Source organism: Leopardus geoffroyi, chromosome D4 (genome assembly GCF_018350155.1).
Source record: "Leopardus geoffroyi isolate Oge1 chromosome D4, O.geoffroyi_Oge1_pat1.0, whole genome shotgun sequence".
NCBI classification, from domain to species: Eukaryota; Metazoa; Chordata; class Mammalia; order Carnivora; family Felidae; genus Leopardus; species Leopardus geoffroyi.
In genome coordinates this window covers 15,327,648-15,340,963 of record NC_059342.1, presented here as the reverse complement: position 1 = coordinate 15,340,963, position 13,316 = coordinate 15,327,648, and the positions used below count along the sequence as shown (strand labels likewise).

At 39.1% G+C, this 13,316-nt stretch overlaps 1 pseudogene; it reads right to left on the bottom strand.

Annotated features, from left to right (window-relative positions):
* Nucleotides 1-487: 487 nt before the first annotated feature.
* Nucleotides 488-13,316, bottom strand: part of LOC123593594 — a 46,873-nt pseudogene continuing 34,044 nt past the window's right edge.

The following is a 13,316-nucleotide window of genomic DNA, read 5'->3' as shown; positions in this document are numbered from 1 at the left end:
CTACTCAGATTAGACTTTTGAAGCCGAAAGGTTACCTTTCTGAGGCTGATATGTGAGCATATTAATTAAGTCCAGAACTGGCCACAACTGGCCGTGGCGGTGCCATTTAGTTTGAGGCTGGCGTTGATTACCATTGGGGCAGATGGTGACTCACCACCTGCGCCCGAGCACGTGGGAGGCAGGAGAGCAGTGCTCTCAGCTGCTCCTCTGTTCCCAGCAGCAGCACAATAAGAAATGGGTGGCCTTGACCCCATTACGCGTTCTTCTCTTCTTCCTCTGCTATTTTCATTCTCAGTTGAGAAGAGAAATGGTTCAAAACTGTTTGCAGCAAGACTCTTGAGGCAAACTAAAACGTGCAGTGGATACATTCTAGTACTTTCTCAGCCTCCAAGATTCTTACCCTAGTGCTAAAGAGTTACGCTTCATGCGACTGCCATGACTTTATTCCAACTTTTCTTTTCTTGTTTGCAGAAAGCTACTGTTTTAATCATGCACTTGTATTTTTAAAAGCCAGAAACAGCAGTTGTAGGTCATTTATAGAATTCTCTATTTCTTTGAGTGTCATGTTGCTGTTTGGTCTCCTGGAAGAGGAAACAAAGACTTTGCAGCCAGAGCTCACTTCTGAAACTTCTTCACACTCTGAGACAGTCCCATGTTGTGTGACAAAGAACTCACCGCAGAGATACCTGATGGGAGAATTAGGAGGTCAGGCACACAGGTCTCACTGGCTCAAATCAAGGTGTCAGTAGACCGGCATCCTTTCTAGAGGCTTTCGGGGACACTCTGTGTCCTACCTTTGGCAGCTTCTAGAGCTGCTCCTATGCCTTGGTTTGTGGACCTCTCCCTCCAGCTTTGAAGCCAGCAACATAGTATCTTTCCGACGCCTCTTCCTTGTCACATCCCTGTCCCTGTCTTCTGTCTCCCTCTTCCACTTTTTTTTTTTTTATAATTTTTTTTTTTTTTTAATTTTTTTTTTTTCAACGTTTATTTATTTTTGGGACAGAGAGAGACAGAGCATGAACGGGGGAGGGGCAGAGAGAGAGGGAGACACAGAATCGGAAACAGGCTCCAGGCTCTGAGCCATCAGCCCAGAGCCCGACGCGGGGCTCGAACTCACGGACCGCGAGATCGTGACCTGGCTGAAGCCGGACGCTTAACCGACTGCGCCACCCAGGCGCCCCTCCCTCTTCCACTTTTAAGGACCTTTGTGATTACATGAAACCCACCTCCCTAATCCAGAAGAATCGCCTTAATTTACGATCAGCTGATTAGCAACCTTAATTCTATCTGGGATTTCAGTCCCCTTTTGCCATGTAACCTTAACTTATTCACAGGTTTTGGGGGTTTAAGACATCCAGTGGGAGAACATGTTCGGGATGCCTTATTCTGCCTACCACAGAGATAGTGGGTGAGTAATACTTATGTAAAGTTGATAGTGTAGGGTAAGTTTATATATCCACATAGCCACACTTGAATTAAAACCTTCAACCTCACCTCCAGATCATGGGGTGATTTGACAGCTCATTTTGGTCACTATTAATTGGACCAAATGCTATATCTGAATCGTTCATCCCTGTGTTAATAATTCACTCAATTTATATTCTAGCATGCAGACATGATATTAATATTAGTCCCTAGAAATCCACTTTAAAATTTCTGAGAATGGGGCCCCTGGGTGGCTCAGTTGGTTGAGCGTCCAACTTCGGCTCAGGTGACGATCTCGCAGTTCACGGGTTCGAGCCCCGGGCCGGGGTCTGTGATGTCAGTGCAGAGCCTGCTTTGGATCCTCTGTCCCCCTCTCTCTGCCCCAGCCCCACTTGTGCTCTCTCTCTATCTGTCTCAGAAATAAATAAACATTAAAAATATTTTAAATTTCTGAGCCCATAATCGATGTTAAAGTATCTTTCTCTATCATTTGCATAGATATACAAAGACAACAAAAATGTTTGAGCAATGAAAAATCCTTGTTCTGCTTTTGCCTTCTTCCAAGGCAAGTAGGCTCTGAGGAACAAAAATGACTAACTTATGGAAGAAAAGAAAAATACCCTTCCCCAAGCAAACAAACAAACAAACAAACAAGAGAAATAGGAGAGAGAAAAGGTAGGTTTAAAAAAAAGCGTACTTTACTATTCATGGTGTGAGGCCAGCAGAGTTGCAGTGAGAAGCTTGTATTGGCTCCTTGCTATGGCTCAAAAGTCTAATTTGCTCAAAAGTTTAATTTGCAGGGGCATCTGGGTAGCTCAGTCGGTAGAGCGTCTGACTTTGGCTCAGGTCATGATCTCATGGTCTGTGAGTTCGAGCCCCATGTCGGGCTCTGTGCTGACAGCTCAGAACCTGGAGCCTGCTTCAGATTCTGTGTCTCCCTCTCCTTCTGTTCCTCCCCTGCTCATTCTCTGTCTCTTTCTTTCTCCTTCAAAAATAAATAAAAAAAATTAAAAAAATTTTTTTAAGTTTAATTTGCAGTTTTAATGAATAATAACTCCTCATTTTCCCAACAGCAATTGATGAAGCAAAGTGCTAGCTTCTGGGATTATAAAGAGGAATGAGGCAGGGTATAGGCACAAGGACACATAATTTGAGTGCAATAATGGAAGTGTGTTAAGAAAGGTATTTGTCGGGGTGCCTGGGTGGCTCAGTCGGTTGGGGCGTCCGACTTCGGCTCAGGTCATGATCTCACAGGTCGAGGGTTCGAGCCCCGTGTCGGGCTCTGTGCTGACAGCTCAGAGTCTGGAGCCTGCTTCTGATTCTGTGTCCCCGTCTCTCTCTGCCCCTCCCCTGTTCATTCTCCGTCTCTGTCTCAAGAATAAATACACAATAAAAAAAAAAAAATTAAAAAAAAAGAAAGGTATTTGTGGATTTTTAAGGAAGCACCAAGAAAGGGGACCTAGCACATCTTGGAAAAGAAAAACAAAAACAGATTCAGGAATAACTTCCTAGCACATAGATGCCTGAGCTCAGTACTAGAGCATAAGAAGTATGAGTCATGCTGTGGGATAGTAGAGGAGCCAAGCCAGACTAGGAAAACCATGAACTAAGGAACAGAAAGTGATGGAGCCCCTTGTGTACCAGGGCCTCCAAGCTTCTCATGCTCAACACGGTCAGCTTCTCATTCTTCAAGATTCACTTCAAAAACTTTCTCCTCTGGGAGCACGTGGGTGACTCCGTCAGTTAAGCGTCAGACTCCCGCTCAGGTCATAATCTCAAGGTTTGTGAGTTCGAGCCCTGCATCGGGCTCAGATCCTCTGTTTCCCCCTGTCTCTCAGCCCGTCCCCTGCTTGTGCTCTCTCTCTCCCTCTCTCAAAAATAAACATTAAAAAAATAAAATTTTACAAATTTAAAATAAAAACACCTCCTCTGAGAAGTCTTCCCTAACCCACCCTTCTTGAACCATAACTCCCCAGTAATTCATTATCATAGCACCCTATTTACTTCTTTACTGGTGTTTATTACGACCTTTAACCACGTTAATGTATACGTTTGGTGTTTTGCTTCTCTTCCCCCGTACTAGGATGTAAAGGGTCAGACACTACCACCATTGCATTTTTCTAGAATGCTTCATTAATGGAATATTCATTGCGATAATGAATATTTTTGTGATAATTGCTTATATTTTTCATCTTATTTCAGCTGCCAATGAACTGCAAGAAATCATAGTGGAGCTGGAAAAAGTCCAGGAAAATTTGAAACTTGCGCATGGCCATCCAAATGCAACAGTGTCCCCAGGGAAGATAATATCCTGGGATTTTGCTTGTAGAAGCAGAATGAGAGAGTATAAACAAGCTTGGAAATGTAATCCTTTCTCATGGCTTTAGGATAACTAAAATCATTTTTAGCAATGTTAATCTGGTCACCCTTCGGGTAAATATCCTTCTGATATTTGCATTTGTAATACAAGAAGGCAGATTAAAAAACTGAAACCATCTTGTTACTTGACATCCATGAGGAATATATTTGAAGGCATTTGTTTCATGGATACACAAATGCATACATGCCATTTTCTTCTACAGGTCTATTTTTTTCCCCTCTGAAAGCTCTTTAAAAAATCACTTCACAATGTCATGTTGAGATATAGGTTCTACCTGTAAGGTAAAGCACATTCCCAAGATAAGTGACTCCATACGTTTGAAAGCTGAGATCGGTTCTTCCTGGCTTTTGTGGGAAATAGTCAGACATGTATCTTCCAATTTAGAGTTCTACCAAATCATTGGTTATAACTAGACAAAACCCCATCTTGGGTGATAATGCTTTAGGCCTGACTTAAGGCAAAACCACAGAGGGAAAGACTTTAAAAGAAATAAGACAACAAGACTATCATCATATTCATAAGAGTTTCGAATAGTATTTTAAAAGCAACAACTCTGAAACCTAAAATAATTTTACACACACACATAAAATAGTGTGTGTGTTTGTGATACGTATGGATAGATAGATAGATAATATATGTTACATTTTGTGTGTTAAGGAACAACTGTGTTAGTTTATAGATACTCACTCCTCAACCACCCCCTCTTATATATGCACGTTCTTAGATAAATAATCTGCTGTTTTGGATTTTTGACATCACTGACACCCCCTCCCATGCTGAGTTACGGCTGTCATAACTGACTAGGGACAGCAAAAGCCACACTCAGATGCTGACTCACAGGTTACAGTCCTCTACTCGTCTCTCTCGGGCTCCATGTCTGGGTCCTTAACATTTGTTTTTACTGGAAGAGACCCAGTCCTGAAGCAATTCCACACATGGTTGGCCAATTTTAGCCATCAGTCCTGTCACCTCTTTCTTACTGGGTTTTGGCTTCTCACTTGGCTTAGAACACATAGAATGTTCTTCGTCTGAGGGTAAGAAACTGCTCCTGCCTCAGGCTGCATTGTCACAGGTTGAGCTAATACCTGCCCACGTTCCCCATCCCACGCACACTGACACCCACGCACACGCACACCCACACACACACACACACACACACACACACACACAGAAACACAAATGCTTTCCTAGGCAGAAATAAGGATTTCATTTCCCAGGACTATTTTTTTTAGATTTTATTTTCTTTCCCATAGCTGGTAGCTTACAGGCAAACACACAGCAAGTACCTAAGACATACTTGATGAAGACTCAGCCATCATGCCCCCCTTCACACACAAACACAGCATTTAAAAGTAAGACAACATGTTCATGTTTCACATGAAAGATATCATCTCTCATTTTTTTTATTTAGAAAAAAGTTGGTAAACAAGTAAGCAAGAAACATATAGCTCAAACAGATCTTTTTAAAAAAGAAAACACTTAAAAAAAACTCCTTTTTTAAATTTTAATAAGATGCCTTGTTCAAAAACAGAACACTGCATTTTGCCTTAAAAAAAAAAAAAGAAAAGAAAAAGAAACACACAATTATTTCTATTTCCGGTTGCACTGGACACAGTCAGAATGATGGAGAAGGCCAAGCCAGAGACTGTCACCTCCTTCATCAAGATTATCCTGTAAGAGTCCAGAAAAACTGGAGGACATTTCGCTTGCAATCTTTTCCTCATCAGAACCTTTTCCCCTCAATTATAAGGATTATAAACCAATCTTCAATTACTAATTACTTATTGATTTTCAGTGGTGCAATAGAATCATTCATTGTTTCACAGACTGCCATTAATTCCCTTGCTATATTTACATTTTTAAATTCACTTCAATGTAACAGATGTTTATTTTAGTCTTACCATCCTGATCTCTGATTTACTTCATTGTTTACGAGATTCCTGTCTGTAAACAGTATCCAACCTCTTGATCTTAACTGTTCGGTTCCCAAGACCTCATGTGGTAGTGAATGAATAGTGTGGCAGAGATTTGTCATGGATGTTATGGAGAAAGAATGTTTCCAATCCCAGAACTGTGGGTACTTATCTCTGATACAAGAGAGAACAGGAAAATAACTCTAAGAGAGGAAAAAGTATTGTGAAAAATAATCACGTTGGAACCGAATAGTATTTCTGCAAATGCATGCAGCATCCCCAAAAATGCATCTTGAAATGAATTAAATATTTGTTAATTCTTTTTTTTTTAATTTAAAAAAAAAATTTTTTTAACGTTTATTTATTTTTGAGACAGAGAGAGACAGAGCATGAACAGGGGAGGGTCAGAGAGAGAGGGAGACACAGAATCTGAAACAGGCTCCAGGCTCTGAGCTGTCAGCACAGAGCCCGATGCGGGGCTCGAACTCACGGACCGTGAGATCATGACCTGAGCCGAAGTCGGACGCTTAACCGACCGAGCCACCCAGGTGCCCCAATATTTGTTAATTCTTAAACTTCCTAGTGACTGATGAATTACCAGGGATTCCATAGGAAATATTTCAAGATGACTTCAAATGAAAGAGTTACTAAGCTAAATTCAAAGCTCAAGAAACTCATGAAAATGTTCTGAGAAACGCTTAACTTTGGACTTTGCAAAGCTTGGAAGAGAATTAATTTTAGGACAAGAATTACGTTAAAGTATGCAATTATAAACATGAATTTTATTTTAACATATTTTATCCCCCCAAACCCATATTCTTACTCCATACTTCTTTAAAGCACTGATGTTTCAAAAGCATCATAGCAAATTAAACACGAGGACAGTTGGCTAAAATCATTTAATCTTACTGGAACAAATATCAACCGTAAAGGTGAATTGTGACTTAAAGGATAAACAAAAATATGACTCCCCGCTGGCTGCATAAATAATGGCTGACAATCTTCCTGTTGTAGAACATTTAAGAATCTATGCCACTAAAATTTATGGTGATATAGTGATGTTTCTCTAATGTTTAGATCATTAATTAAACATAATTAGTTATGTTTCTTTATGGGAGAATAATTTTATCTTTAGAAGACAAGCGGATAACTTAGTGGTATACACAGATGCCTTGTGGATGCTGGGATAGGACAGTTGGAAGTCTAGAGGGACAAATATTGGAAAATCCCGGAGAATCTAGCCCTCCAGGGCACGGTTTATACAACGCTCTCATTCTGTTCTAGGAGCAAGGAGTTTATGTGACTTATAGCTTGTGAATGCTGAGCTGGAGTCCCTGAACTTCTCATCTGGTGCTTTTCAGGTACGTCTTATTTCTGCCCATCTCTTCAGAACAGACAGGTATTGCAAGGAAATATTAACAGATATGCAGGCAGGCAGCCCTCTGTTTGCCTTCCCAAACCTGAATTCAATTTATGGCAAGAAAAAAATGAATCAAATATGAATATTTCTTATCTTTCATAGGAGTAAAGCATTGCTAATGTCTTTATTTGAAAGATGCTCAATTCCATGGTAAAAAGTAACATGGTGACAGTTTAACATAGACTTTCTCTTGTGCTCCTTACCATCATCAAGGCTGTAGTTCATGTGTGTAGCACAGCTGATTAGAACATTGGGATAATCGCGGGTTTGATTTCTGTGTGGGCCTTTAATTAAAGCAGCTAATTATCTTTCAAATGCCAAGGGCAAGAAAATTTTGATGGATTGTTACTTCAAATCTTGACAACTTACTGAAAACAGATGTGGAGTTATAATGGCCCCTATCAACTGTATCTATGAAGTATAAAGGATCCTACTGTTAATATCAGTGTCTTAATAAACATTTAAATGTCGTGATTCTGTTTTGAATTTTGTGCCTGCCTCCCCCCGCACCCCCCCTCCCGCCCCAGTGGTTAAAGATTAAAATTGAACAGGTTAGTGCCAGGTTAGTGATGAAGTTTGCTCTCAGACGTTGCTGTATATTACTCAGATTACCTAAATACAGGAGTGGTGAGGTCTAGAATCTGAATAATTTAAATGGTGGGAGCATGGGGCCTCCTGGGTGGCTCAATCCATTAAGCATCCGGTTTCGGCTCAGGACGTGATCTCACAGTTTGTGAGTTTGAGCTCTGCATCAGGGCTCTCTGCTGTCAGCACAGAGCCCACTTTGGATCCTCTGTCCCGCTCCGTCTTTCTGCCTCTCACCCACTCACACATGCGCATGCTCTCTCCCTCTCTCAAAATAAATAACTTAAAAAAATAATAAATGGTTGGAGCACAGAGAAAACATCCATGATGAAACATTTAATGAAAAATCTCAACAGCAGGCATATGTTGGAATAAAACAATGGAATTTTTTGTTAAAACATATGTCTACATGTATTTTCAAAACTCATATCGTAACAGAAAATGCAGACAGTTTTAGCCTGCAAACTTTTTTCAGGCTGAAACCTCGGAAACATAAAATTTGAGAAACGATCTTGACTATTTCCAAAATGCAAGTAATAATTCGCTAAAAAATAAATCAGAGAATAAAAATTGTGTTACAACAGTACATAACTAAATCAGAACAAAACGCAGCAGTTCCCTCAAGTTACATGGGCTGAACTGGTGTTTCTGCAGCACCGAGAGATTCGAACACTGGAGTGTAGCATGAAACAAACATGGTCCCAGCCCACTTATTTGAATTTATTTTAAAATTTACAAACCGACGTTTAACTGTCATGTAACTATAAAACATAGTCGGTGTTCCATGCACCCTGGGCTGGGAGAATAAAAATGTCACAGAAGCCTTGAATCTCAGAGTCATAATGAACTTCAAATGACATCTGATCCAATGATTTCCCTGACTCTTGAATTCTTCTCATAACTTCCCAGCCTAATGACCATTTAAACTTCATCCATGTGTCTGATGGTGGAAGAGAATTTGAATAGTGGTTAAGCAGACATTTCAAATCTTCTGTCAAAAACAAGCTTATCAGTTGTAGCAGGTCCACATTATATACTGTGAAGTCTCAGATGCCCGGCAAAGAATTTGTTATCCACTCACAAAATGATGCTGAGGTATATGAGCACAAGAAAACAGATATTCGCAGGTGGAAAAACACTTGGTTTCATCAGGATTTTGTAAGGATGGACCAGTGGATCATGGAAAACACTTTGAAGAGTTATGAATTTATGAGACACAATTCCTGAATTTTATTTTTTATATCATTCTCTAGGTGATAAAATGATTGCTTTTGATGTGGAGTCTAGCTTCTAACAAATCCTACCTCACTGGAGATTTGCATAAAGAAGACTTTCATTTGCATAAAGAAGATATTTCATGAGATATCTGAAAGCAAAGCAAAGAGAGGACGAATAGTGTGAGAGCTCAAGTATATTCCTTTGCCTTTTAATATGCATTGCCAAGTTTCCTACAACTATCTTACTTTATTTTTATTTTATTTTATTTTATTTTATTTTATTTTATTTTATTTTATTTTATTTTTGAATCTTAACTTACTCAATGTTGGGATTTTAAAAAATCTGACAATTTAAGCTCATGACTAGTAAAGGAACACCCTATCCTAATAAATCTAAAGACGCAAAAGTATTTTTTTCTAAGGAATAATTGGGCCCCAAACTTTTAAAGCAGTTTCACTTAATGGGATGTTACCTGTTACTCGGATTGCATTAATTCCAGTATGAAAATGTACTGTTATGATCTTCAGAGTCTTTATGACTTTCTAAACTGTGCTGTTGATGAATTCGTGGCACATCTTTTCAGAAATCTTATGACGACTAAAACTCGGTTGATTCCTCAAGACCTAGAGAAATGAACACTGGATTACATTAGAAATAGCAAACTCCCAGGGTGCCTGGGTGGCTCAGTTGGCTTAGCGTCCGACTTCAGCTCAGGTCATGATCTCACAGTCTGTGAGTTCGAGCCCCACGTCGGGCTCTGTGCTGACCGCTCAGAGCCTGGAGCCTGTTTCAGATTCTGTGTCTCCCTCTCTCTCTGCCCCTCCCCTGCTCATGCTCTGTCTCTCTCTGTCTCAAAAATAAATAAAAATATTTTTTAATTAAAAAATTTTAAAAAAATGGCAAATTCCCTAAACACCCTGTTGCAGGCGTCCTACAACTACTGACATTAGGTAAGATGATTTGTGGTATTCATTCTGCAGTAGCCAATTCCGTAATATGTGTTCTGACTCTGTTTACAAACTGGCCCACGTGGCACTCTTATGAAAAATAGGTTTTTCCTAAAGTTGTGAGTTATTTAAAGAATAAAACTGACTTTAGGTCAATTCACAAATATTTGTTGAATATTTTACTACGTACCAGATGCCGATTTGTTAATCAGCTTTCTTGTGGTATAATTTCACTAAAATGAACTCTTCAGTAAGATGAACTTTTTTTCTATTCAAGTGACCCTTTTCAGTGTGTGGTTCACTGAGTTTTAGCAAATGTATATGCTATGTAACAAATACCAGATCAAGATACAAACATTTCATCATTCCATTCCCTTCTCTAAAGAACCATTGATCTTGTGGTTATATAGGCCTATTCTGGAATTTCATGTAAATGAATTATTCAGTAGCTCCTATGTTATATTTAGGTTTTTCCCTTTTTTACTCAGCATGATGTTTTTAAGAATCACCCATATTTGTTTCATTTCAGGTCATTCCTTTCTATCCTACAGTGTTTCTGCTGTATGGATAGGCCACAATTTGTTTCTGTATTCACCTGTTGTTAAGCTATTATGTAAAAGTGGTTTTTATGAATATATCTTTGTGTGGACATATGTTCTTATTTCTTTTCAATAAATACATACGAGTAGAATTGCTAGGTCAATGCTGTTGTGAGAAAAAAGAATAGGGTTTCTTCTCTCATCAAACTTACATGCAAACTTAATTGGATTTACATGAAGAGTCATAGACCCTGGGTTTTTAAAAATTGAACTGAAATAAAAGGTATATTGATTTTCTATTGCTTTAAAACAAATTACTACAAATTCAATGGCTTAAAACAACATGCGGTGAATGTCTGTTTCTATGATTCATGAGTGTAACCTAGTTGGATCTCTGTCCAGGATCCAATATAGTTGTAATCAAGATGTTGGTCAGGATGTGGTCCTTTCTAGAGTTTGGGATCCTCTTCCAAATTCCTGTGGCTATTGGCAGAAATCAGGATTCTTTATGGTTGTAGGACTGACGTTCTTATTTTCTTGCCAGCTGTTATCAGGGAGCTGAGCTCAACTACTAGAAGCTGGTCACTTCCCATGTGACCCTCTCACAGACCTTTCACAATATGGAGCCTGCTTCCTGAAGGTCAATATAAGAATCTCTCTTATTCCTAGGAGAGCCCCAGTCCATCTTTTGGATGGTTCATCTCATTACGGCTGGCTTACACAAGATAATCTCCCCCTTACTCAACTCAAAGTCACCTGATTATGGACCTTAATTATATCTGAAAACTCCTTTTGCTGTAAAATGTAACATAATCATGGGAGTGATACCTTATTTGCACAGTCTTGCCTACACGCAAGCGTAGGAAATTATACAGGGCATATATTTAGGGTCAGGTATCTTAGGGGTTATTTTAGAATCCAGTCTGCCATACAAGGCAATACGTTGGATTTATTCAAGTTTATTGACTCTATTTCTATACTTCTCTTAACTTGGGGGTTTATTTTTCTGAGCACAATAAAGTAGTAATTTTGCCACACAAGGGAAAGATTTAACTTCCATTGCCCTAGAAGGATCATGCCACATGTGTTTTTGTTCTATTATAGAGTGTCTACTTTAATCATTTCAAAATAGCCACTTGGAGGAAAAAAATCTTGTTTTTTCAATCTGAGTAATTTACTGACTATAATAACAGGGTTTTTTTATGACATTAAATGCCTTTGATTTTGGATTTGTTTGTTTCTTTTGAGTCATCATCTGAAAGTTATTTAAATGAGTTTAAGTATACTCTTAGATATATCTTACATTAGTCCTGTTCTCCTTTAGAATGGGACAAATATCTAAAGACACCACTCAAAATAGATGGCCCATAAAGCTGCAGAAGAAATAGTAAAGGAGCTAATGGAAAACTGGAAGGATAAAACAGTAAAGAATTCCCCCTCTCAATATTAAATGTAAACCAGGTCAAACTCTTCTTAATTTGGACTAGAATGAGATGGTGTAGTCCGTAATAAGCAGAATTGTTAATAACATCGGGTTAAGCATATACATAAAACTCAAAAGCATGTCTGGTGAGTCTCCATCAGACACGAGAGACATATCCCAAGTAACTTCTGCAGCTTGGTGGAGATTTGGGAATGCTTCATTAATCTGTTCAACTAATTCTAAGTGCTGTGCCAGATGTTAATTTTAGATATTTGGAATATAACACCCAAACTCTTCAACACTGAAATAAATGCTATTTTGTAACTTTCTGTGCTGAATGCTGAGGGGGGAAGGATCTTTCTTTCTTTCTTTCTTTCTTTCTTTCTTTCTAGCATTTTTTAATGTTTGTTTGTTTATTTATTTATTTATTTATTTATTTATTTATTATTTTTTACCATTTAATTTAATTAATTAATTTTTTAAAATATACATCCAAGTTAGTTAGCATATAGTTCAACAATGATTTCAGGAGTAATTCCTTGATGCCCCTTACCCATTTAGCCCATCCCCACCCCCCACAACCCCTCTAGTAACCCTTTATTTGTTCTCCATATTTAAGAGTCTCTTATGTTTGTCCCCCTCCCTGTTTTTATGTTATTTTTGCTTCTCTTCCCTTATGTTCATCTGTTTTGTATCTTGAAGTTCTCATATGAGTGAAGTCATGTGATATTTGTCTTTCTCTGACTAATTTCGCTTAGCATAATACCCGCTAATTCCATCCACGTAGTTGCAAATGGTAACTATATATATACACCACATCTTTATCCATTCATCCATCAATGGACATTTGGGCTCTTTCCGTACTTTGGCTATTGTTGATAGTGCTGCTATAAATATTGGGGTGCATGTATCCCTTCAAAACGGCATACTTGTATCCCTTGGATAAATACCTAGTAGTGCAATTGCTGGGTTGTAGGATAGTTCTGTTTTTTTTTTTTTCAACGTTTATTTATTTTTGGGACAGAGAGAGACAGAGCATGAACGGGGGAGGGGCAGAGAGAGAGGGAGACACAGAATCAGAAACAGGCTCCAGGCTCTGAGCCATCAGCCCAGAGCCTGACGCGGGGCTCGAACTCCCGGACCGCGAGATCGTGACCTGGCTGAAGTCGGACGCTTAACCGACTGCGCCACCAGGCGCCCCTCTATTTTTAATTTTTTGAAGAACCTCCATTCTGTTTTCCAGAGAGGCTGTACCAGTTTGCATTCCCACCAGCAGTGCAAAAGAGATCCTCTTTCTCCACATCCTCGCCAACATCTGTTGTTGCCTGAGTTGCTAATGTTAGCCATTCTGACAGGTTTGAGGTGGTATCTCATGGTGGTTTTGATTTGTATTTGCTTGATGATGAGTGATTTTGAGCCTTTTTTTCCATGTGTTGGTTGGCCATCTGGATGTCTTCTTTGGAGAA